Here is a 26,313-nt window from a genome sequence, read left to right as displayed (position 1 = left end):
ATATCTAATAACCAATCAGCTCATATCAGGAAAGTACAAAAATGCTTCTATCGGAGCACAAAAAAGCAAATATACTTCAGTTTAAAAGACTGACTGCGAAATGGGGCACCAGTTGTCTCACTCTACCTTCCTTAGTACCTTTCAAAATTTTCCCCAAAGTTTTGGCATGCGAACATATTCGCGCTCCTTTTAATATGCAGCTCACCTCTCACTCCCACGAGCTCCCGTAACTGTAGCTCATTCACACCCACTAGGCTATCACTGTAAGGCGCTCATACCCATCCACTCCCATTTGGCCGTTCTCGCTTACTCATTCATTCCAACTCATTTTGTCATTACATCTTTGTGTCTCTGCCTCACAGAGACAGTCTCCTTCGTTCTATTACTACTGTCTCCTCTCTTTGTCACTGTCTTCCCTCTTGCTCTCTCTTACTGCTGCTATATCATTCACTCCTGCTGTTGCTGACTTTTCTCACTGTCACTATCCCTCTGTCTTCCTTGTTGTCTCTTTTTATCACTGGCTCTAAACCACTTCAACTTTCTCGTTCTCTTTATTGTTCTCCCACTAGCAGTGTCTCCTTCACTCTTTCCTTAGCACTGTTCTGTCACTGACGACTACTTACCACTGCCACTGTGTCCTCCTCTTTCTCTCTCGCTGCCACTGTCACTATCGCTCTTACTAAGAATCACTGTCTAATATCGCCCCGTCCAGTATTTATCACTTTTCCGCCTCTTTCCCAGTTCCACTGTCTCCTTCGCTCTCAGCATAAAAAAGCGCAAATATGTTCGCACACCAAATTTTTTGGGATTTTTTTTATTAAAGGTGCTAATGAAGGTAGAATGAGGCAGCTGCTACTCAAATTTTCAGCGAGTTTTTTAAACAGGAGTATATCGGCCTTTTTGTGCTCCGATAGGAGCATTTTTCCGCTGTTCTTTTCCTTGCCACAGCAGGGCATGTCACTTACATGAAAAGAATTTTATAGGTTAGTAGAATTTGATAGTTTACCTACCTGAAACTGAAATAATGCAAAACTAATTCTACACCTAACATCGGAATTCACGGGCACAAAAAAGGTGTTGGAAGAGAGCAGGACCTTAGGAATATATAGTAATACTTTCAGCCATCTGCTGTGCATAGCTGTCGTGCAATCCGATGCTCGGCTTTGGTACGAAAAAAATGGTGAAAAACGCTTTTTTCAGGTTTTCTAAGGAAACACCCATGAATTAACGATGCCTCCAAGAGCCCTTTAAACTCTGCCGTCGGCCGCATCAAATGCAAGAAGAACAACCGATTTGCTACACTCGCCTAAGCAGGAAGAAGTGGGTAATATTCACACTTTGACCCTGTACTGTAGAACAGTGACACTAAAACGGTCCTCCTGTTGGGTATACAGAGGGTCCCTAGCCCAAGGGCTATCCAAAACAATTGACCCTACCTTTCCATCACGAACAGAACACGAGATATGATCCCCAGGGAAAATCAGGTTTGTATGCGTACCGATTTAACTTTACCATTAAAACTGAGCACTTTGAAAGAAACATATGTAGGTGGAACTAATTTACCGACGACACGTAGTTACCGTACAAGTCATGACGGCACCTATTGCTCGGGCGTATCCTTTGAATTTTCAGGACACTGACTCCTACTAGCCTAGTACTACACAGTTGCTGTGTTCCAACCGCTTCCTGCAGCATGTGCAAACCGCGATTTAAGGTCGTAGGTCACGAAAAGTCGGTCTGCCGCACGGCGAAAGCCGTAGTGCATGACAGAACGAAGCATGTGAATCGTGCTTGGTAGGAAGGAATTGGAGTCTAACAAATACTGCCGACTCGGCAGCCGCACACGAACTGCATGCGGGAAAGAAACATGGCGGGCGATATAATGTAGGCGGTACTCTGTGACACTACCGACTTGGCCTGCTGAGAATAAGGCACTGGAGGAATTCGATACCTACCGAGTTGGCACGAACTGCATTTGGGGAAGAAGACACGCCAGTAACTAAACGGTTCCGTCTATCGGAATCTACCGACGGTAACGAATTGTAGGGGCACGCAGTGAATGCAGCGAAGGAAGCTTGCGAGTACCGAAACTGTACTTAGAGCCATGTAGGATATTCGTTGCTCAGTTAAACGTACGTACGATATTTTGGACTATCTATATTAAATTACCTAAGTATCTACACTGACGGAAAAAAGTCGGAGCACCAAGTAATAATGTACAGGAATGAAATTTAGAGAAAACGATTGTCTACGCAACATATTTAAATGATAAATATTGCAAGATCTTAAGTTAACTGTTGAATGCAACCAAGCAAACGTGCATGCATTGTGCTGTACAGGTGCCGGATGTCAGTTTGTGGGATGGAGCTCCATGCCTGTTGCACTTGGTCGGTCAATACAGCGGACGGTTAATGTTAGTTGAGACGGACGCTGGAGTTATCGTTTGATGTGCTCGATTGGAGACAGACCTGGTCATCGAACAGGCCAAGGCAACATGTGTACACACTGTAGAGCCTGCTGGGTTACAGCAGCAATAAGTGGACGAGCGTTATCCTGTTAGAAAACACTTCCCGTAATTTTTTCACGAATGACGGCACAACAGGTCGTATTACCACACTGACGTACAAATTTCCAGTCCTGGCGCTAGGACTAACCACGGGAGTGTTCCTACGAAATCGCACCCCCAGATGATCACTCTGGGATTAGGTGCAGTGTGTCCAGCACGGAGACAGGTTGGGTGCAGGCTTTCAATTAGCCTGCTCCTAACCAGCACACGGGCACCACTGACACAGAGACCCAGCTTTCAACTGAAAACACAACAGACCTTCGCCTTGTCCTCCCATGAGCTCTCGCTTGACACCACTGAAGTCGCAATCGGCAATGGTTTGGGGTCAGCGCAATGCACACTATAGGGCGTCTGGCTCGAAGCTGTTCTTGATATATCCAATTTGTAACAGTTTGATATGTCACTGTGGTGCAAACTGTTGCTCAAATCGATCCTGCAGATGCAGCACGATGCGCCAGAGCTATACGCCGAACACGGTCTTCCCTCTCGTTAATGCCACGTGACAATCCAGAGCCCGGTCTTGCGAACGTACATATTCTTGAGTACAGTGGCTACACTCCTGCCAGGATTTTCTGCAGTAACGCAGAAGGAACATACGCCTTCTCGTAGCCCTACTACACGACCTCGTGCAAACTCAGCGAAGTGTGATAATGGTGTTTCTGTCACCTTGAAAGCATTCTTGATGAATATTCACTCACCACGTCCAATCTCAAAGGTAACTAACGATCACGACCGTTACAGCCTGTATTTTAAGCAAACACTATTTGAATCCTCGTAGTGGCGCTACTAGTGCCACTCTTGCAAGTGGCAAGAAATTAACAGACATCTTTCAGATGCAGAAACAAGTCTGCCAACTTTAGTTTATGTCGCACAACTCCTTCTTGGTCTTGCCTTTTTTTGCTTCAGTGTATTTGCATATCAATATTTATAATGCCAGCGCAACATTTTCAGTATATGAAAAACAATGCTTTAGAATCTTGCAAACGACAAGCGTCCGAAGTTGCACCAGAGAGCGAGTGAGCAGGGCCTCAGGAGATAAGGGAGCTTATACATTTAGCCGACGGCAAGACTCTCGCCAGTGTTTGTGCGGCGGCGCAGTAAATTAACGCAGCGCTGCGCTGCAGGCAGTAAACAGGTTTGCGGCGCCCATCCTCCCGACTTTTAAAAGTCCAGAGGCCCCAGGTGTCTGCTGGCTTTGGCCTCCAGCGGCTAACAGCTGCCGCCGCGCCAGCCGACGAGTTGTCGCGGCGTGTCGACAGCACACCAACTCCGTCCGCCCCCGGCCTCCCAGCGAAACTTCGAGCTCGCTGCCCTTTAATGAAGCGACACCCGAGGCAACAAATATTCGTGGGAGTCTGCCGACGCCCAATGGACGGAGAAAGCACGTCAGGAACAAGCACAAAACTTAGATTTATTCATGTTGTGTGGAATTCGTTGAGGTCAGCGACCGTATTACAAATTTATGAAATAATTTTTACTGCTTCAGTCACCTTCTACTAACATTTCTCACCACGACGCGTTTAGCCGGTATACAACCATCATAACGTGCATTACAATTTTCAATAGAGAAATGTTCGAAATTGAAATGAAAATCAAATACGTAATCCAGCAACCGAAGCAAAATTTATAGACAAAATTCCTGCAGTCTCAGATTTTTTTTACACATTAGTAGAGGGGGGGGGGAGAGTGTAATGAATAACATACTAAAAAACGCGACGGGGGGGTGGGGGGGGGGGTGCGTGTGAGCGGGCCTTTAAAGGTCACTTTTTTTTAGATTTTGTCTTAACTATCTCGGAAACCGTGGTATCAAGCGAAAATATTTCTTAGTACAAGACAAATAGATTACATTTTTGCAAGAAAGGTCCTGTTTACTTTTCCTATAAAGACCCGAAGTATCCGATAAATGGTTCGTGGAGGTAAGGAAAGACATGAACACCATGGGACTGAATCAAGATGACGCCTTTAATCGCCAAAGTTCAGATCACCTATCAACAACTGTAAGTGCTGAAACTTCCTGACAGATTGAAACTGTGTGCCGGACCGAGACTCGAACTCGGGAACTTTGCCTTTCACGGGCAAGTGCCCTACCAACTGACCTACCCAAGTACGACTCACGACCCGACCTCACAGCTATACTTCCGCCATTACTTCGTCTCTTACATTCCAAACTTCACAGAATCACTCTTGCAAAGCTTGCAAGACTAGCGCTCCTCTTCGAAGAGCACTCTCTAATGGGCCTAAACGATAATAAATAAATAAATAAATAAAGCGTCATATCTTATGTGCGCTGGTCAATAAGAAAGTGTCACGAATGTGTTTTTTCTTATGGATTTCCTGAAATTTGATATAGAGAACGACACAATGAGAGTAGCATCTAGGCCATCACATTGTTTAAATATGTAGGGATAATACTAAGAAGCGATATGAAATGGGACGTACACGTAAGAACTGTATTAAGGAAGTCTAAAGGAGGACAGCTTTTTTTGGTCGAGTTCTGGTCAATTGCAGTGCACCCGTAAAGGCAACTGCGTACAAAACGCTGCTAGGGTCGTAGCAGATCGATGTAACCCCTACAGATATGCTAAGGGAACGGAAAGGGGAATCCTGCGAAGCCGGGTCGAGTGAATTCTGAGAGCCTAAGAACGACAGAGACTGTGCGACAATTCTGCTGTCAACAACGTACAGTCTGTTAAGTAAGAGCTTGGTCGGCATTACACACAGATGGTAAAAGATATCGCCTTAGTTCTTTCGCAACCCAACAGAGGGAACCTTTGTACTTCCTACAATGTCCATAAGGCATTAGTTTACGTTGAATTCTTGACTGAGATATACAGGAAGAAACATGACTGCAGGTTGCGCGTTGCGTTTCTCAAAGATGTTTGATGCCGACTGCTAAACGTTGGTTCATCGACAAAAATGCAGATTCGATGCTATTGGAGGACAATAATCCGAAGCACCGCAGTAGGCTTTGCAGTGACTGGAAAAAGGAGAAAGGTGTGCAGGTACTTGATTCGCCTTCATAGTCGCCTGATGCTAATCCTGTTGAAAAGTATGGTCTTACGTCAAAAAAGTTGCAAAGAAAAAATATATTCCCTTTGAAACAGCTATCAACGGTAATTCGACGCGTTTGTATGTCTCTTCCAAGTGAATAAACGGAAAACACGGTTTCAAGCATGCCTCGGAGACGCCAAGCAATTATCGACGCTGCACGTGACTGGACCTATAACTAACTGTAACAGTGTTTATCTTTTGTTCATATATGGAGCACGTGTAAGTTTTCGTTTGCTGTCAAATACATTTTTCTACTGATTAACTGGACCACGATCTTACTTAACAGACTATAAATCTAGCGTACTGACAGACACGAGATTACTGCCCGCACAGAGGTACACGCAAGGTCATTTCCTGAATTGAGACGGACTGCAGGAAATGATCTCTGAAAGGATCGCGTAGACACGCCTTCCAGCAGGGTAGACAGTGTCACCGGCAGGTAGTGCTGGTTTGCCTCGCCTGTGCGGCGTTGTGGACGGATGCCTGGACCCACGAGGCGGCCGCCAATAATCCCCGCCCACACACTGAGACTGAGCCGGTACTGACGATTCGATTCAACCACGCCGTGGCGACTCATCGCAGCCATAGATGGGTGTTGTGAAGGTTGACGATGCTGCCCTTCGCTAAGGTTTCCTCACTTGGGAATAGGAAGGATGACAGTAATCCCAGCACTGTGGTGGCCTGTGCGACGAACCAACGATAACATCGTCGCCGCGGAGACACGTCCTTGGTAATAAGGCCTGCACGCGTTGTGACACGGACAATGGCAGTTGTGCAGAATGTTCCACACGATCGACTTACTTCAGGCTGGTGGGCCACCTGGCTGGTACTGATACCCGAGTCACTGTTAAAGATATTTCATTTCCACCATCAAGTGGGTCTACCTCCTTTGGAAAGAATTTCCGGCCATACATCCACATGGCTATTTTGTTCCTTATTCTCAGAAGGACCGTGTTATTGAAATTTTTCCCTGTTTAGCACAATCACCGTGTATACAGTTAAGTTTTTCCTCGCTCAATGCCAGTACGGAATACGATAGAAACACACTAATACTGGAACGACGTACCCTCCGACATCCACTGTCCAGTGTACAAAAGAAGATCGGATTTTTCAGAATGAGATTTTCACTCTGCAGCGGAGTGTGCGCTCATATGAAACTTTCTGGCAGATTGAAACTGTGTGCCGAGCCGAGACTCGATCTCGGGACCTTCGCTTTTGGAAGGAAGTTTGGAAGGTAGGAGACGAGGTACTGGCAGAAGTAAAGATGTGAGGACGGGGCGTGAGTCGTGCTTGGGTAGCTCAGTTGGTAGAGCACTTGCCCGTGAAAGGCAAAGGTCCCGAGTTCGAGTCTCGGCCCGGCACACAGTTTTAATCTGCCAGAAAGTTTCAAGATCGGATTTGACAGCTCACTCAACGAAGTGCTCTTTCCATCTCCTTTCAAAAACAGTAAGCTATTATCCGAGTACCGAAGATGAAGATCACTGCTTGGAACTCATGAACTCTCGCTTCGCCATGACTCCTGCTGCAGTCTTTCACGACCGGCCCTTATCAACAGGTGAATATGGTGAGGCACTCTGACGAAATACTGCATAGTTTCACCGATGACACTCATCGCAATGCACGAGATCGTCCAAACAAAGTTATAAATCATTTTGACGTCGCACACTAGTGTGTAGAAATGGCGTTTCATTCTGTGTTACGATCGAACACATTTTTCGCTACTGATGAAAGAATAAGGCTAGAGGCAATTGCGGATGGTACATGTCGCCGAGATTAGTCACAAAGACCTGTAATCCGGCAGAAAGGAAGGACGGACAGACAGACACGAGCAAAAGCACAATAGCCTCAAGGGCTTTGGAGCTGCGCTGGTCAGCGTCATCGCTAGAAATGTCGGCGACAGGGCAACGTGCTGGAGGCAGCGCAGCGACCGTGTCGGCGCGGCGCGGCCTCTGCACAGGAAGCGGCCGATACGCTGCGTGCGTGCGCTACGAGAGCGGCGCGGAAGGCTGGCTGCACCAGCTGTGTAGCTACCTCGTGTACCTGCGGCGCACACCGCCGCCTCTACCTTGCGCGCTGACCGTCTCTGCTCAACACTTTCACTACGCTCTGCTTTAAGGTCGGTTCACACTGGACGCCACAGGACGGAATATCTGCATTTATATATAGGCTTTGCAAACCACTGTGAAGAGCATAGTAGAGGGATACGAGTACTTGGTATAGTACCACACGCCACGTTTACTTTCTGTTCCAATAGCGTTTGGAGCGCGGTAGGAGTGACTGCTTAAATGCCTCTGTATGTTGCGATACATGGCAAATGACACTAAACAGTAAAAACTGTGAGAACTTCCACATGAATAAATGAAGTTTCGGTTACACGATAATTCACACAAATTTCAAGGTAATCGATTTAACAAAATACATATATATTACAGTTCTGTCCAACTTTAATTGGAACCAACACGCAGAAATGTTATTAGAAAGGCGAAACAAGGACTTCGTTTTATTGGCAGAACATTTAGAAGATGCAACAAATCCATTAAAGAGGCTGTCTGCACTACGCTTGTTCATCCTCGTTTTTGGTGTTGCTCGCCTTATGGGATCCTAAACCCACATAGGACAAATTCGAAGAAGGGCCGCTCGTTTTCTATTGCTGCGAAAGAGTGCTGATGCGATACGTGCGAATTCATGTGGCAAGGAAACAAAAGCGCTTTTCGTTGCATCGAGATATTTTCACAAAATTTGTATCACCAATTTTCTCCCCCGAATGCGAAAACATTGTTGACTTCCACGTGTATACTGAGAAAACAACATAAAAATAAAAATTATTGAAATGAGATCTCGCACCGAAATATTTAGGTGTTCATTTATGCCCAGGTGCTATTTGGTAGTGAAATTGTCAAAACATTGTCAAATGCAGACTAGTCATGTAGATTGTAAGGATAGGTTTTCCTTCCGTTCCAAGAGCGTATGGAGCACGGGCTGTTTAAAATGGCACTGTGCGTGCTTTTATAGTCTTCATGGTCTCTAAACAGACGATGCAGACGAGGATGAGGAATATCTTTACACTCTTCACTTAATACTGGTCCGTGAAACTTCATAAGTAGCCTTCAATGGAATAATTGGTGGTCTATACTCAATAGCCCACCAATTGAGGTTTTTACAGAATTTTTCCCTCTCGGAAGTCAAATCCGTGACCATTCGTTCCGTCCTTATTCATATACGTTTAATATCTCCGGCTAGTCTTATTTGCCATAGGTCCAACACACTGAAGTAATATTCTAAGATGCATGTGTTTCATAAGGAGTATTTTCCCAGCATCCTGCACGTGAATCGAAGTCTGCCACTTCTCTTACCTACGATTGTGCCTGTGTGATCGATCCATTTCATACCCTTACAATCGGTATTTATACGAGTCAACTCACTTCAGTTTTGTCTCACTGATGTTTTAGTCACAGGATATCACTTACCTGCGTCCTGAGTATGCTTTAAAACACGCATGCGCAGTAACAGGGGGGGGGGGGGGGGTCGTCAAATCCAAATCTCCTATTTCCTACTTCTGTTACAGTATTGGATTTTGCGCTTTTGTATCTTATTAAACTTTGTGTTGTTAAATATTGTTTTAAAATGCTTCGAAATTGTTCAAATGTGTGTGAAATCTTATGGGACTTAACTGCTAAGGTCATCAGTCCTTAAGCTTACACACTACTTAACCTAAATTATCCTACGGAAACACACACACACACACACACACACACACACACACACACACACACACACACACACACGCCCGAGGGAGGACTAACCTCCGCCGGGACCAGCAGCACAATCCATGACTGCAGCGCCATAGACCGCTCGGCTAATCCCGCGCGGCGAAATGCTTCGACAAACTTTCCTTCTTTCAATTTTCAGCAGTGTGGAGAATTTACCGCACAACCTTTCGCAATAACACACATTACGAATTTTGCTTTTGTCACTAACACACACTTATTACTGATGTTTTATAATGCTGTAACTATATGCTAACTTCTGTAACGACGGCGATCCCACAGAACTAATTTCGCACCATTGAGGTGCATAAATGTGCAGCAGACAGCACTCGCAAAACACGCAATTTTGGCGCCAACGTACAAACAAAAACCAAGCGCTCGTGTCTGTTGAATCCAGTACAAAAATAACACGCCAGGAGCGCTGCAGTAGATTCACTTGTCACGACCAGTCAACTGCGGTAAAACAGGTGCTCGTGTAAAATGTGTCTTATAAAGGAGACGGAAATTTATGCTCTTGTCTCTTGAATCATTATTGTATCACTAGCACTGTCTGTTAGACCCGTTGCGTAGGATGCATTCGACTACATTTTTTGTAAGCGTTTTTCAACAAAGAAGGATAAAAAAATCAAGAATGTGTAAACTGATTGTATGTAATTAAGACCACAGATAGGAAAAGGGTTTTCAACGGGAAATGTTTCAACAGCAAAAACGTCAAATTTTGAAGTCTACTAACGGGGGCAATTTACAATAGTTTCGCAATTAAAAAGGGAACAAGGTCTCGTAGGATGAAGTAAAAATGCCCAATAAAACTGAACTTCTGGATTTTCCGACAGAACCTGGCGAAAACATTCATGGATTTTTTGTCTTCTCCAACTATGAAGGACGGTTGTAACAGCAATCTCAGAATACTTATCAAGGTTACAGAGCGACTACAGTTACCAAGGCAGGTCGCCAAGGCGCAAATAATCATGAACGAACATGACCTGGCCATCAATGCACACCGTGCAGCTTTTTGGAATACGTGCCACACAGTGCAGGTCTCTGTTGCCGCTTTAAGTCCAAAGCAATAAGTTTTAGATCTAAATGCTCCTTTGTGTTAAGATGGCTAATTCGTTCCTGGTATTACAGGAGTGTTATCCTGGTACCCGCACTATGCAGCTCGACAGGCGTGCCAGGAATACGTGACAGCAGGCTGTTCTGTGGGCAGGACTGATCGATGGCGGCCGCAGTTCCATCGAGCAACAACACATGAACAATTCTTGCTGTTCTCTATTCGTGAGTGTTGCAGAGCCACAGTAACTCCATTCGCCTCGTAATTAAAACCATGGACACATTCCGCAAAGATCAGGCGAAACTGCAAAACCAACTCCTCAGTTAACGGTGGATGCATTTGTGTAGGTGTGTTCCAAGCTCCGTTCTTTGTCTACTAAATTCGAATTCAGTGCCGTTTTTTAAGTATTCACTGCTATCTCCCTACCCTATTAACATATGCAGATAAATTAAAAAGCCTGATTTTCACATGAGATGGCGATTCTTTCAACCACGTAACGAAACGTGCCGCTCTTCGCTAGATCATATTTGTCTCTTCCATTAATCTACCTAGTAAAAGTCCCAGAATGATGCGCAATACTCAACAATCGGTCGAACATGTATTTTGTAAGCCACTTCTTTTGTAGATGAATTAAATTTCCTTCCAAGGAGTCTCAGTCTGTCATCTGCTTTCCTACTACGTGTTTTATGTCGTCACTCCACTTAAGGTCGCTCCGGATGGTTACTTCTAGATATTTTGCAGTAAATACTGTTTCCAGCAATTTGTCACCAATAGTGTAATCGACAGTAATGGATTTCCTCTCCTTTCATTTATTTACGCTCAGCCTCAGCTGTAGGTCCTCGCATTTGTTATCACACCTCTGCATGTCTTCCTGCAGTTCGCCACACTCTTCTGACGTTGCTACTGCCTTACCGACAACCGCATCGTCTGCAAACAGCCTCGTGAGTTCCGAAGTTTTCTACTCGATCATTTATACAAGTAAACACTAACGGTTTTACCATACTCTCTTGGGATACTCCGGAATTAACTTTAGAGCTTTCGATTTTCTTTCGTACAGAGCGGAGTGTTGAGTTCTATTTGCTAGGCAGTCTTGAATCCAGTCGTAAATCTGGTATGATACTCGGTAAACTTTCTTTTTTCCAATAAACGGTACCGCAGCACTGCATCAAATGGCTTCATGAAGTCCAGGAATACAGCATGATCATGAGCGCCGTTGTCTTCGGCGTTATGAATCCCATCGAGAAACAAAGCTAGCTGAGTTTCGCAAATCTGTTTCAGGAATCCATGAAGAGGAGATTTTAGTTATCCAAAAATATATGTGAGCATAAAACATATTCCATAATTCTAAAATCGTTTGGACGCAACGACATAAGCATGTAATTATGTGCATCTGTCCTACGACCCTTCTTGCAAACTGTAATGACTTGTGCTTTTTTCCAGATGCTGGGTACCGTTAATTGCTCCAGCGTCCTAAGATAAATTGATGCTAGAAAGGGGTCATTCGCATAATCTCTGTAGGAACTTAGGATCTCATTTGATCCAATGCCTTTCAGCTACTAAGTGACTAGTTGCTTTTCTATTCCGCGATCACTTATCTCGATGTATGTCACTTCGCTTCCCCCATGAACCATGGACCTTGCCGTTGGTGGGGAGGCTTGCGTGCCTCAGCGATACAGATGGCCGTACCGTAGGTGCAACCACAACGGAGGGGTATCTGTTGAGAGGCCAGACAAACATGTGGTTCATGAAGAGGGGCAGCAGCCTTTTCAGTAGTTGCAGGGGCAACAGTCTGGATGATTGACTGATCTGGCCTTGTAACATTAACCAAAACGGCCTTGCTGTGCTGGTACTGCTAACGGCTGAAAGCAAGGGGAAACTACAGCCGTCATTTTTCCTGAGGACATGCAGCTTTACTGTATGATTAAATGATGGCGTCCTCTTGGGTAAAATATTCCGGAGGTAAAATAGTCCCCCATTCGGATCTCCGGGCGGGGACTACTCAAGAGGACGTCGTTATCAGGAGAAAGAAAACTGGCATTCTACGGATCGGAGCGTGGAATGTCAGATCCCTTAATCGGGCAGGTAGGTTAGAAAATTTAAAAAGGGAAATGGATAGGTTAAAGTTAGATATAGTGGGAATTAGTGAAGTTCGGTGGCAGGAGGAACAAGACTTTTGGTCAGGTGAATACAGGGTTATAAATACAAAATCAAATAGGGGTAATACAGGAGTAGGTTTAATAATGAATAGGAAAATAGGAGTGCGGGTTAGCTACTACAAACAGCATAGTGAACGCATTATTGTGGCCAAGATAGACACAAAACCCATACCTACTACAGTAGTACACGTTTATATGCCAACTAGCTCTGCAGATGATGAAGAAATTGATGAAATGTATGATGAAATAAAAGAAATTATTCAGATAGTGAAGGGCGATGAAAATTTTATAGTCATGGATGACTGGAATTCGTCAGTAGGAAAAGGGAGAGAAGGAAACGTAGTAGGTGAATATGGATTGGGGGTAAGAAATGAAAGAGGAAGCCGCCTGGTAGAATTTTGCACAGAGCACAACCTAATCATAGCTAACACTTGGTTCAAGAATCATAAAAGAAGGTTGTATACCTGGAAGAATCCTGGAGATACTAATAGGTATCAGATTATATAATGGTAAGACAGAGATTTAGGAACCAGGTTTTAAATTGTAAGACATTTCCAGGGGCAGATGTGGATTCTGACCACAATCTATTGGTTATGAACTGCAGATTGAAACTGAAGAAACTGCAAAAAGGTGGGAATTTAAGGAGATGGGACCTGGATAAACTGAAAGAACCAGAGGTTGTACACAGTTTCAGGGAGAGCATAAGGGAACAATTGACAGGAATGGGGGAAAGAAATACAGTAGAAGAAGAATGGGTAGCTCTCAGGGATGAAGTAGTGAAGGCAGCAGAGGATCAAGTAGGTAAAAAGACGAGGGCTAATAGAAATCCTTGGGTAACAGAAGAAATATTGAATTTAATTGATGAAAGGAGAAAATATAAAAATGCAGTAAATGAAGCAGGCAAAAGGGAATACAAACGTCTCAAAAATGAGATCGACAGAAAGTGCAAAATGGCTAAATGTAAGAATGTAGAGGCTTGTCTCACTAGGGGTTAGATAGATACTGCCTACAGGAAAATTAAAGAGACCTTTGGAGAGAAGAGAACCACTTGTATGAATATCAAGAGCTCAGATGGGAACCCAGTTCTAAGCAAAGAAGGAAAAGCAGAAAGGTGGAAGGAGTATATACATGGTCTATACAAGGACGATGTACTTGAGGACAATATTATGGAAATGGAAGAGGATGTAGATGAAGATGAAATGGGAGGTAAGATATTGCGTGAAGAGTTTGACAGAGCACTGAAAGACCTGAGTCGAAACAAGGCCCCGGGAGTAGACGACATTCCATTAGAACTACTGATGGCCTTGGGAGAGCCAGTCATGACATACCTCTACCATCTGGTGAGCAAGATGTATGAGACAGGCGAAATACCCACAGACTTCAAGAAGAATATAATAATTCCAATACCAAAGAAAGCAGGTGTTGACAGATGTGAAAATTACCGAACTATCAGTTTAATAAGTCACAGCTGCAAAATACTAACGCGAATTCTTTACAGACGAATGGAAAAACTGGTAGAAGCGGACCTCGGGGAAGATCAGTTTGGATTCCGTAGAAATGTTGGAACACGTGAGGCAATACTAACCTTACGACTTATCTTAGAAGAAAGATTAAGAAAAGGCAAACCTACGTTTCTAGCATTTGTAGACTTAGAGAAAGCTTTTGACAACGTTAACTGGAATACTCTCTTTCAAATTCTGAAGGTATCAGGGGTAAAATACAGGGAGCGAAAGGCTATTTACAATTTGTACAGAAACCAGATGGCAGTTATAAGAGTCGAGGGGCATGAAAGGGAAGCAGTGGTTGGGAAAGGAGTGAGACAGGGTTGTAGCCTCTCCCCGATGTTATTCAATCTGTATATTGAGCAAGCAGTAAAGGAAACAAAAGAAAAATTCGGAGTAGGTATTAAAATTCATGGAGCAGAAGTAAAAACTTTGAGGTTCGCCGATGACATTGTAATTCTGTCAGAGACAGCAAAGGACTTGGAAGTGCAGTTGAACGGAATGGACAATGTCTTGAAAGGAGGATATAAGATGAACATCAACAAAAGCAAAACGAGGATAATGGAATGTAGTCAAATTAAATCGGGTGATGCTGAGGGGATTAGATTAGGAAATGAGACACTTAAAGTAGTAAAGGAGTTCTGCTATTTAGGGAGTAAAATAACTGATGATGGTCGAAGTAGAGAGGATATAAAATGTAGACTGGCAATGGCAAGGAAAGCGTTTCTGAAGAAGAGAAATTTGTTAACATCGAGTATAGATTTAAGTGTCAGGAAGTCGTTTCTGAAAGTATTTGTATGGAGTGTAGCCATGTATGGAAGTGAAACATGGACGATAACCAGTTTGGACAAGAAGAGAATAGAAGCTTTCGAAATGTGGTGCTACAGAAGAATGCTGAAGATAAGGTGGGTAGATCACGTAACTAATGGGGAGGTATTGAATAGGATTGGGGAGAAGAGAAGTTTGTGGCACAACTTGACTAGAAGAAGGGATCGGTTGGTAGGACATGTTTTGAGGCATCAAGGGATCACAAATTTAGCATTGGAGGGCAGCGTGGAGGGTAAAAATCGTAGAGGGAGACCAAGAGATCAATACACTAAGCAGATTCAGAAGGATGTAGGTTGCAGTAGGTACTGGGAGATGAAGAAGCTTGCACAGGATAGAGTAGCATGGAGAGCTGCATCAAACCAGTCTCAGGACTGAAGACCACAACAACAACAACAACAACAACAACAACAACAACAACATCAACATGTCACTTCGACGTTCGTCCGATGATTGAGGGGTCGTATTACAATCTTCCATAACAAAAGAATTTCGGAAGACCGAATTCTCCATTTCGGTATGCTCTTTGTCACATCTGCTACGGTGCGACTATCAGAAAGCTAACAGTTCGTAGTAACTGAGGGAATTCATCGAGTAAAACAGAAGTGATACCTGGGGCTTCCCAAAGAAGTGTTATACGGCCTTTACTGTACCTATTCTACGTAGGTTGGAACTTAAAATAGTGGCAACTATTTATTCACAACCGATATAAAAGAGTTACATGTTCGCACCTCTTACTGTCCTTCAAAGTAGTCACGAGCGTTGTGTAGAACCCGTCGCCAGCGATGTGGAAGGCATAGTATACCGTTAGCAGAGCCTGTTCTGTTGATGGTGCGAATGGAGCGGTCTACTGCCTGCCGAATATCTGGAACAGTTCTGAAGTTAATGTCACGAAGTGGTTCCTTCATCTTCGGAATCAAATCAAAGTCACAAGGACGTAAGTCCGGGGAGTATGGTGGATGGTACAGTACTTCTTAGCCCCATCGACCGAACAGAGCAGCCACAGCTTGCTCTGTGTGCGCCCGCACATTGTCGTGCAAAATGCTGGGTGGGTTGCGCAGAAACTGTCGCCGTTTCTTTCGCAAAGCTGGTCGCAGATGATGCTCCAAAAACGAACAGTAATACTGTGCATTGACGGTCTTTGCGAAAGAAGCGGCGACACTTTCTGCGCAACCCACCCATCATTTTGCACGACATTTTGCGCGGATGCATTCAGTGCAATCTGTGGCTGCTCTGTTCGGTCTATGGGACTGGGAAGTACTGTCCCATCCTCCATACTCCGCGGACTTACATCCTTGTGACTTTGATTTGATTCCCAAGATGAAGGAACCACTTCGTGGCATTCACTTCAGAACTGTTCCAGAGATTCGACAGGCAGCAGACCGCTCCATTCGCACCATCAACTGAACAGGTTCTGCTAACGATATACTACGCCTTCCACATCGCTGGCAACGGGTTCTACACAACGCTGGTGACTACTTTGAAGGACAGTAACAAGTGCAACACGCAAATCTTTCGTATCGGTTGTGAATAAATAGTTGCCACTATTAAGTTCCAACCCTCGTATACAAACGATTTAGGTGACAATCTGAGCAGCCCTCTTCGGCATTTGCTGTCTCGCAAAGTCATCGGATGATCAAAACCAACGGAAAAATTATTTAAGAGAGGTATCTGTATGGTGCAAAATGTGGCAATTGACTCTAAATAATGAAAAGTGAGATGTCACTCATATGAGTAATGAAAGGAACATCCTACATTTCGAAGACGACAGAGTGCGCCGGCGGTCGAGGCTAACAGCAACGTAGAGGACGACTGAGTTCCGCCATTCCACCAGCGAGGGCGCTGCCGGCTGGCAGTGTGGTCCATCTACAAAGTTTTCGACGAATGCGCAGAATAGTAACAGCGTGCTATATATTGCGGAACCGAGGACGTTTTCGCCAGCCTGCGACGGCTCACTTGAAGAGATAACTGGGAGGTGTCCAGTTGAAATATCGTGCGAGATATTGAACGACGACCGCCTGCAAGCCCGAAATTTGTTTGAACAGTCAATTCGCCGTGAAGATTTTAAAATTCAGGGTTAGTTACCTTTGAGATTGGACGTGGTCAGTTGATGTTAGTCAAGAATGCCTTTGAAGTGGCAAAGATGCCATTATCAACACCTCACTGAGTTTGAACGAGGTCGTGTAGTAGGAATACAGGAAACTGGATGTTCCTTCAGCGATACTGCAGAACGACTTGGCAGGAATGTAGCCATTTTACATGACTGCTAGCAGAAGTTGTCACTAACATGTACGGTTACAAGAAGACCAGGATCTGGACGGACACGTGGCACTACAGAGAGGGAAGACCATCATCTTCAGCGTATGGCTCTGGCACATCTTACTCCATCTGCAGCAGTAGTAGCGACAGTGACAACTGTTAGAAATCTATTACCTCAAGGGCATCTCCAAGCCAGACGTCCTGTAGCGTTATTCCAGTGACCCCAAACCACCACCATTTGCGACTTCAGTAGTGTCAAGCGAAAGCTCATTGGCGGGCAGGGTGGAGATCAGTTGAGTTTTCTGGTGGCAGCTGGTTCTGCCTCGATGCCAGTGATGGCCGCGTGTTGGTAAGTAGGATGTCAGTTGAGGGCCTGCAACCAACCTGTCTGCGTGCTAGACACACTGGACTTACACCTGGAGTTATGGCCTATGGTGCGATTTCGTGTGACGGCAGGAGCATTCTCGTAGTTACCCCACGCACCCTGACAGAAAATGTGCAAATCAGTCTGATGATTCGACCTTTGTTCTGCCATTCATAAACAGCTTTGCAGATAGTGTTTTCCAACAGGAAAACGATCGCTCATATACCGCTGTTGTAAATCAACATGCTGTACAGAGTGTCGACATGTTACCCTGGCCTGCTAGATCACAAGATGTGTTTCCAATCGAGCATATATGGGATATAATCGGACGAATACTCTCACGTCATCCAGAAACATTACCCGTCCCGCATCGAACTCCATCCCACAAACCGACATCCGGCACCAGGCAACACAATGCACGCACTTTTGCGTACTTTCAGTCAACATTCTTGCGGTTACATTGATTGTTAATGTACCAGCATGTCACATTTACAATGTCTTCTCACGCTTTGCACTTGACATATTGCAATGTTTTTAAATGTGTTATTATGACGAATGTATTCCCGAAATTTAATTAATCTACATTAATTATTTTTTGGTGTTACGATTTTTTCCCGTCATTGTATTTTATGCATGACCAAAACTTCTCAGGGTTGGTTAAATTTTACTTTCAAAGTCAGTGAACGCAACTTTCATTGCTCACCTTACGCTCATTTTCGCGTCATTCAGCTTTTGTTCGTAGGTTATACCGTATTTTCTCTCTCCACATTCGCAGTTCGTGAACAGAAAAGCAGCATGACTTGACCGTACAAATCACTTACGGTTGCAACCTGAAAGACGTGACGGCCTTAGCGTATCAGCAGGCGACCGTTAACAGTGCGTCACCTGCTAGGAGCGTAGGTGGAGACGCACGCCCTCTGTCGTCACCACGAGCGCTTCTAACGTACGACGAATGATTTCGTCGGGAAAACCTCGCTTCTTACTCAGCCCGTTCCCGAGGACTCAACGCGTCATTCGTTGCGTCAAGGCTCGGTGCGCCGCTGTGGGAATTTCTACGACCGAAGCTACACTGAGGAATTCGCGTGCAAACGGACCGACAGGCAACAAAACTGGACAGTGATATACTCAGAATAGAAGCTTTCGAAATGGGGTGCTACAGAAGAATGTTGAAGATTAGGTGGGTAGATCACGTAACTAATGAGGAGGTATTGAATAGGATTGGGGAGAAGAGAAGTTTGCGGCACAACTTGACTAGAAGAAGCGATCGGTTGGTAGGACATGTCCTAAGGCAGCAAGGGGTCACAAATTTAGCATTGGAGGTCAGCGTGGAGGGTAAGAATCGTAGATGGAGACCAAGAGATGAATACACTAAGCAGATTCAGAAGGATGTAGGTTGCAGTAGGTACTGGGAGATGAAGGAGCTTGCACAGGATAGAGTAGCATGGAGAGCTGCATCAAACCAGTCTCAGGACTGAAGACCACAACAACAATATACTCACTCCGTAAACGGCGATGCTACTGATTTTCTCAGCATGACGGTGAAAAGAACTAAATTTATATTAAAAGCTTAATTTTCCCTCTTCAGTGTGCCACGACAACTTCAAGCACGACTTCGTCGGTATTTCGCTCTCTCTGCGAACGTCGGCTGCATTTTAAAGCAACCCATTTCAGTGTTTAGCCTATGTTTCTACGCTAAATATAAGAAACTCAGATCTATCACAGCAAATGTATCAGCTGATATTGCCGTGAGCTGTGTGCTGTAGGTGCTAGCAATGGTGGCTGGCATGCTGCGGACCACCAGTTCATACCAGAACACCAGCATATTTTTGTTATTTAGTATTTATCATTGCCGGAAGGTTCTAGACATTTCTTATGTTTGAGTATTTTCATATTCTGGAATATTTAATTCTTGTATAAAAAGTCGTTCTCTCCTTCCAGGAGTTCAGTTCTGCCTGTATGCTGGTGTCTGTAACAAACGTGTTTTCGGTGCAAAGTGTTATACTTCACTGACGATTTTGCTTTAGGATTTGGACTTTAAGGCAGTTACGGTGTGACACTGTTTAGTGTATATGCCGCGAACTTCAGAACGTCTACATCACCGTTGCTCCAATTAGGTAACGTAAAAGCCGTCGCCGACACGGGCAGGAACCGAAATACAAGCAGAACGTAGATTCGAAGGTCCGTATATTCAGAGAACAATGGATTCCGAAACAGTAATTCAGCTGCCCATCAGGTATCCACCAATGTTTTCCGTAGGCGCTGGTCAGGATCGACGAAATGGCTGAAAGGATTCGACCGACTTGCGAAGTACAACAGGTGGGATAACATGATGTTTTTATCAAATGTTTACTTTTACTTGGACGGCACACCTCAGCAGATCTGCTGATAACGTTAGGTGACAATCAGCAGCACGCACTTTTAGCGTAAGAGTGACTGACGAACAGAGCTCAGCGTCACGGCGAAACGACACGGTCCAACATACATCATGTTTTGGCCCTATGCCATATTGGGAATCGGAATGTGACCGAAGCAAACAAAATCGGTCACTTGATGAAAGAGGTCTCAGAAGAGGTGGACAAGTTCTTCTGGCAAAGGATGTCACAGTTACAGGGAAATTGATCAAGCGGCGTCATCGAATCAAGGTAATCAACACGAAATAAGTATGATAGAACACCAGCTGTGGTTCCTGTGGCAGTCGTCGAAAACCACTATGACCCAGCCTCTCTCATACGCCAGGTAGTACGAGAAGAGGGAGCATTTATGCTATCCAGAACTGTCGGACTAAGTAAGAGACAGCAGCCATGAATGTCCAACCCATACATCAGGAGGTAACAGATAATGCTGAAGTATTGTATCGATACTTAGCTCCAGTCTCCGCCATCAGTCGATCGCACCAGGAAGAATGGACTCCGTCATTTCGGGCTTATGCTGCGCCGTCGAAAGACAACCCAGCATCCGACCAATGCAGGTACAACCAATTCCTCTCCCAAATATAACGCCCCGCAGACGAACAGAAATTTTGAAGGCAGAGAACAACACGTAGGTGTCTTTCCATTGTGGACGTCCTGTGCACGTTGTACGCTATTGCAGAGATGTTTGGTTTGTGGGGCGCTCAACTGTGCGGTCATCAGCGCCCGTACAAAGTCCCAGTTTTTACACAGTCCAATCTTGCCACTATCACGAATGATGACGATGATGAAATGATGAGGACAACTTAAACACTAAGTCCCCGGGCAGACTATTGCAGAGAGAAGACGAGTGTTCGACGACTATCATGCCGCTGCAAGATATCAAACAGCTGAACAGTTCTCTTCACATTGAATTGCACTTGAGGAAAAGGTCGAACACGCGGATTATAATCAGAACCACAACGTTTACGCGTAAATGATACTCTGGAACTTACTCAAGGAATATTGTATGCCCTGAGGAAAAATTGGTGGGAGCATAAGCCAAGAAAAGCAGTCGACAATGATCAATAGAGACCGGATTACATGCATCAAAAAACCTTAAAATATGCATGCAAATATGCATGAAAAGTGTCGAAATATGCAAGATCAAATAATGAAAAACATGGTAGTTATTGCGTGCATTATATCCAAAAGTCGAACCTGTGCATATGAATTACGAGGAAGAGCGCCGGCCACGCGAAAAATCGGTACCTTTAGAACACTCATATCATTTTCTGAATACTTTTTGGTAGAGGTTCGGAAGGGAGCCTTTCTGGGATTATTTTCTAAAAATTTGCAAAATGAGGACGCATACCGAGTTTCAAAAATTGTTCCTTCTTTGCGTTCCTTCTTTGGTATTGTTGTCGGTAACACGGGGATAAGATGCGAGTGAGTCGCGGCGAAACAATGGACATACACAGGACCAACTTAGAGATATATTGCGCGCAGAGGGGCACGCTCAAAAACTCCGTAATATTTTATTTAAAAACATAAAATCACGATTTTTTTTGAACAGCATTAACGTTTAATTAATACTATTGGACCAAAGCATCATTTACAATTTATTTTAAATTTTTCTACTATTGTAAATATAAACGACCAAGTACTATTACAAATGTTCGGTAGTGAGATTGTGTCTTCGATCACGCAAAGCATTTTTATAAGCAGAAAGGACCGTTCTACATCAACTGAGGGAACTGGGCAGTATTTGAATTTGGGTGTTATGTTGGCATACTTGCAGGTATATGGGAAATACTTGCAGCTATATGGGAAAAATGAATGCTAATCACAGCAATGTCTTTTTTAATACCGGAATCATTAAAAGCTTCCTTGCACTGGCAAACTGCCAGTCTCTGCACTATCCAAGTCGTTTACTATCCCTCTAATGGTCTCGAAATGTTTATTGTAAAACAACACAGCTTCGACCCACGCACAACAACGAGTTAACCACTGGTACGGGAGGAAAAGGAACATTTGGTAGTTCTTTGTAGATCTAGATGCGATCAGGAGCCTTTAGAAACACTTTGTGGATGAAATCAGTTTATTTACATTCACAAACGTGGAACGTACTTTTTCAGCAAGCCGACGTACTCCATGAGCAAAGGACGCCACATAAATCGAATTGGCATAAAATATTCGGAGCGCTTTTCCTGTTTTGATCATATAGGAAGCAGCATCTGAAATGCACAAACACCCTTTCACCTCCAAAAGATCCGGTAAATATTTTTCTAATACCCTCATTTACCAATTACTTATACTTTAATAAGTTCTTTGAAGGCTGCTAAACAGGAAGAGGAAGGCTGCCCTTTTAAGGCAACAACAATTAAATGTGCAATTTAACGGCCACAAGTGTGTGTAGTTTCGCCAACTGAAATCCAGATAATGCTGCCCTTGAGTTCATTGCGTATTTCTTGCAGAACATTTATGTAAATTATCGGTGTGTAATTTTTACGCAAAATTGATGCATCTAGCATATATTTTGATTTAAGCAATATTTGCGCAGGAAGCCTTTGAGGACAGGGTTTTGCTGTTGTCAGAAGTTGTCGTGGTCCTTTCTTCTGCATTCCTACGTTATGAAGACTTGTCGTGACCTGCTGGTCAATTTGAAACTTTTTCTTTTTTTTTGTGCACGAAACGATTTTCTCGCAAACTCGACAACATACAACTTCGTCATATGTAAATATTCAGGATGGTCAGCTATACTCGAAATGAAGTTTCTTTTTTCAGGCGGCATGGCGCACAACACGTTACACACTACACGTCGTAAACACGTTCAACTGTGCATAAGTAAATACAAAGCTAAACTGAAACGATGGACATGCTACTAAAAGCTTGCGTAGTTTAACTGATGCCGACGCGTACGGTACGACAGCGGAGAGGATTAACCGGGGCATTGACTCTGCCTGCCTTTTCCTGTTCCTCTTACTCTTCTGTAACGATTTCGTCAACCTGTGGTCACTGTTAGCGACGGCACGCAGGTCTAGGTCGCGGTCAATCTGTGAGACATTGAAACTAGATCGAGCTAGAGACCGCCCGTTTAAAATTGTAAAGTACTGTAAAGAGAGCGAAAATATGCATAGTCACTAGTTTTTAGTTGAAATATGCAATAACCGGTGAAATGGAGCCAAATATGCAAATGCATATAATCTGGTATCTAGTGATCAGAACTACTGAGCAGTCTGTAGCTGGAACAAAGCACTCAGACATGACTTGTGAAGAAAAAGAAATCGCTATTCAAGGCGAGAGAAGAAGCGGTGAACAGCAGATGGAAAAGTTTACATGAAACTAACTCCGCAGCTATGGTGTGAAACAGTAACAGGAGTTTCAATTGTTCCTGGCACAGTGGGTGCAGTGCGGAAAGACCTCACTGAGAGCTTGAAAATCATTTGCATCGCTAAAATGTTCATCTGCCAACCAGAGAAAGCTACGTTACTGAGATTTGCGCGTATTGTCAGTGGATATTTCACGCAGTCCTAGGCACTTCGGCAGTGTAACACTGGAGACGGGACACGAAATCCAGCAAAAATGATCTCAACTGCTGTGTCTGGTGTTCTCTTTAATGTAGATTAATAATAATACTGGTGATATCAATCTCACTTTACTGCGTACGCACGCTGAAGCTACAGAGTTGTGTGTTCTCCAGTAGTCATATCACGTAGTGTCCGACGCCGGGCCTATCGCTGTCTGGACTGTCCCACGATAACGGACGGCAACAACGTGTCAGAGTTAACGTCCCTCTTGAAGCCTGCATCGGCGTGAGTCGATATTCTACGGCCTACCGCTGTTTGCCAGAGTCTCGCACCAGTTCACCAGTTCAGTTGCTTTGTGCTGTTTGTTTTGACGGGATACGATTCGTTTCACCCTATTGTTGCTTGGGGATGAAATGCCATCATCTTCGGCTGTCTCTGTCTGAGAACAACTGCTCCGTCTTGAATTTACGGGCTTGTATACCCAGCGTTTCTTCCGCTCACTGTCTGTCTATTCCGACCGTCGATCGCAATTTTAATATCTCAGTTAAATTACACTGCGCTAACTGAAGAGCGTCCTATCCTATCAGCTACTCTTTACTAAAGCAGCCGACAGGAAATCATCACATTTGTGACGATCTCTATTGTGCTGGCAAGTTAAGAGTATTGGTGAACTAATGGCTTAAACATGTAACGCCATTCCTAACATTGCCGGGAGAAGAACTGGTCTTGTTCCCGCCATAAATTTAAGACGAGGGAAGTGGCATTTGTACTTAGGTGTGTTCACACAAGTTCAGCACTACACGAATGCCTTGAGGACGTAGATTAACGTCCCTTCGCAAGTATTTTACTCATCCGACAACTTATTTCCCGCTTTGATATTTGTCGGGAAATAAGAACTATTTTGTCGTTTAACTAACATAAATTATGTACACTGCCAAAGGGCATGTATCACTTATCAACGAAAACTAGTAAAGGCAAATATTATGGACAAACATAGCGGAGTATTTCTTCGATGTCCTGGTTCTGCACATCTAAGGCGAAAATCCACGAGACATTTAATCACGGATCAACCAGAAGCTGTCTTCACAGATTAAATGTACGGAGTAGTCCATACTGTGAATGTAAGGGACTAACGGTACGTGATACACATTACATGTTCTTCTCATGTAGTTTGGATAATTGGCAAAGTGATTTCTAGCAACAGTTAATAAAGTATCATCAACCACTACCCTCTTACCTGGCAATTCACCTTCAAGAAAATGAATTTTAAAAATAATTATGAAATTTTTCGCCTACATGTAAGACCCAGGAAATTCCTAAACCACTTAAATGCGGTTGTATTGCCTGCACGCAAAAGGCCTCTGCTGTGGATTGGCAGTAACTTTTTGCGAAAAAGCGACTGAAGTGGCAGTTTCACATGCCCAAGACTTGTCTTTCTCAGAAGCTCTCGACCGCTGATAAACACATCACGTTCGATAACTGGAAACAGTATCATCTTCAACAACTTGATAGATACAGTCGGAAGTATTGATTATTATGAAAAATTCTTATCCCTTTGCCTGCTATAGCGTACTGAAAGGATAGCCCGAACCGCTTTTAGAGTAAAAGTGGGGCCTATGGCACCTTTTTCCTGAAGTTTAAGAGCTTTTAGATAGTTTTTATGATTACTTAGTTACGTATAAGTAATAACAGTTAATGTTTAAGCACAGTGGCTTGGATTATGTACGAACAAGGAGAAACTACATCGAAGAAACAAGTCATACCGTAACGCGAATGTCTTTTTTTCTCAAAGTTGACGTTAAGCGACGAAACAATGTAGAATCTGGAGTTAGCATTCTCATCCACGCTGCATTCCTTTGCCGACTTTGTTCTGATTGCTGTTCATTGTTGAATTAATGTAAGTGCATACTGAAAATATAATCTGGGAGTAATTGTTGTCCAAGGTCGTGAGTATTAGTTACGCAATCCCAGCCACAACCTAATTTCAAAATATTATGAGACAAGTTACATATGTTAAAAGGCGAAGTTTTTGTAGGAGAGCTCTGAGTCGGCTTCACCGACATTTAACCATACGCTACATGTCAAAAAGCAATCCGCAGTTTTCGACATTACGTTAAAAAAGCTCGATGATCTCCGTGACAGGCGACATGGTGAAATATTTTCAGCGATCTTATTCAAATCCTACAAGCGGAAATCAAAGCTTTGGCTTTCAGTGGACCTCTTTTACGAAAGACATTTATTATGAAAGCCATTTACTAACATAAATCATGAAAATTTACAGTGTTTTACCTAGTTAGCATTTCATACGAAAGACAAATTTCTCGAGAATTTATGAACCAAGGATACGAGGTCTGTTCAAAAAATTCGTAATTTCGCGCAAATGGTGTGCTGGAGCGAACTGCGCTAGGCATCCCTGCACACGCCTGCGTTATAATGTGTAACTGCTGATAATTTCATTGTTTTATGTCTGTTAGTTATTGCTCAGTGCTGTATTGAGTAGAACGTCGTGGCGCAGAGTTTGCGAATTTCGAGAGGCAGAGTTAGAGGAGAAACAAGTCTGCATTAAATTTTGCGTGAAACTCACGAAAACCTTTACAGAGACACACCACATGATGATCTGTACCCAGTGTTATGAATGGTTCACATGGTTTAAAAATGGCAGGACGGAAGTTAAAAATGACCCTCTTTCAGGACGCCCTTCGACGTTTACAGACGATACTCATGTCAGTAATATCAACGAAACTGTACGTGCCAATCTAAGAGTGACTGTCCTAGTGTCTGCAGAAGAATGTAACATTTGAGTTGGATAATGTCAAGAAATCCTGACATCATCTTCGAATGCATCGTATTGCCGC

General features: G+C 43.8%; 1 protein-coding gene and 1 non-coding gene across 3 annotated transcripts in view; one reads left to right on the top strand and one right to left on the bottom strand.

Moving 5' to 3' along the window:
* The window catches only part of LOC126247339 (beta-arrestin-1), a 553,332-nt gene that overhangs the window by 244,132 nt on the left and 282,887 nt on the right, over window positions 1-26,313 (bottom strand). The gene's annotated exons all lie outside the window — the stretch shown is intronic.
* On the top strand, window positions 6,905-6,979 carry Trnas-uga (transfer RNA serine (anticodon UGA)). The gene has a single exon. It is a non-coding gene; the product is annotated as a tRNA-Ser (tRNA).

The sequence above is a fragment of the Schistocerca nitens genome, chromosome 1 (assembly GCF_023898315.1).
Source record: "Schistocerca nitens isolate TAMUIC-IGC-003100 chromosome 1, iqSchNite1.1, whole genome shotgun sequence".
NCBI lineage: Eukaryota > Metazoa > Arthropoda > Insecta > Orthoptera > Acrididae > Schistocerca > Schistocerca nitens.
Note: the sequence above shows the minus strand (reverse complement) of the source record. Positions and strands in the feature narration are given on the sequence as shown.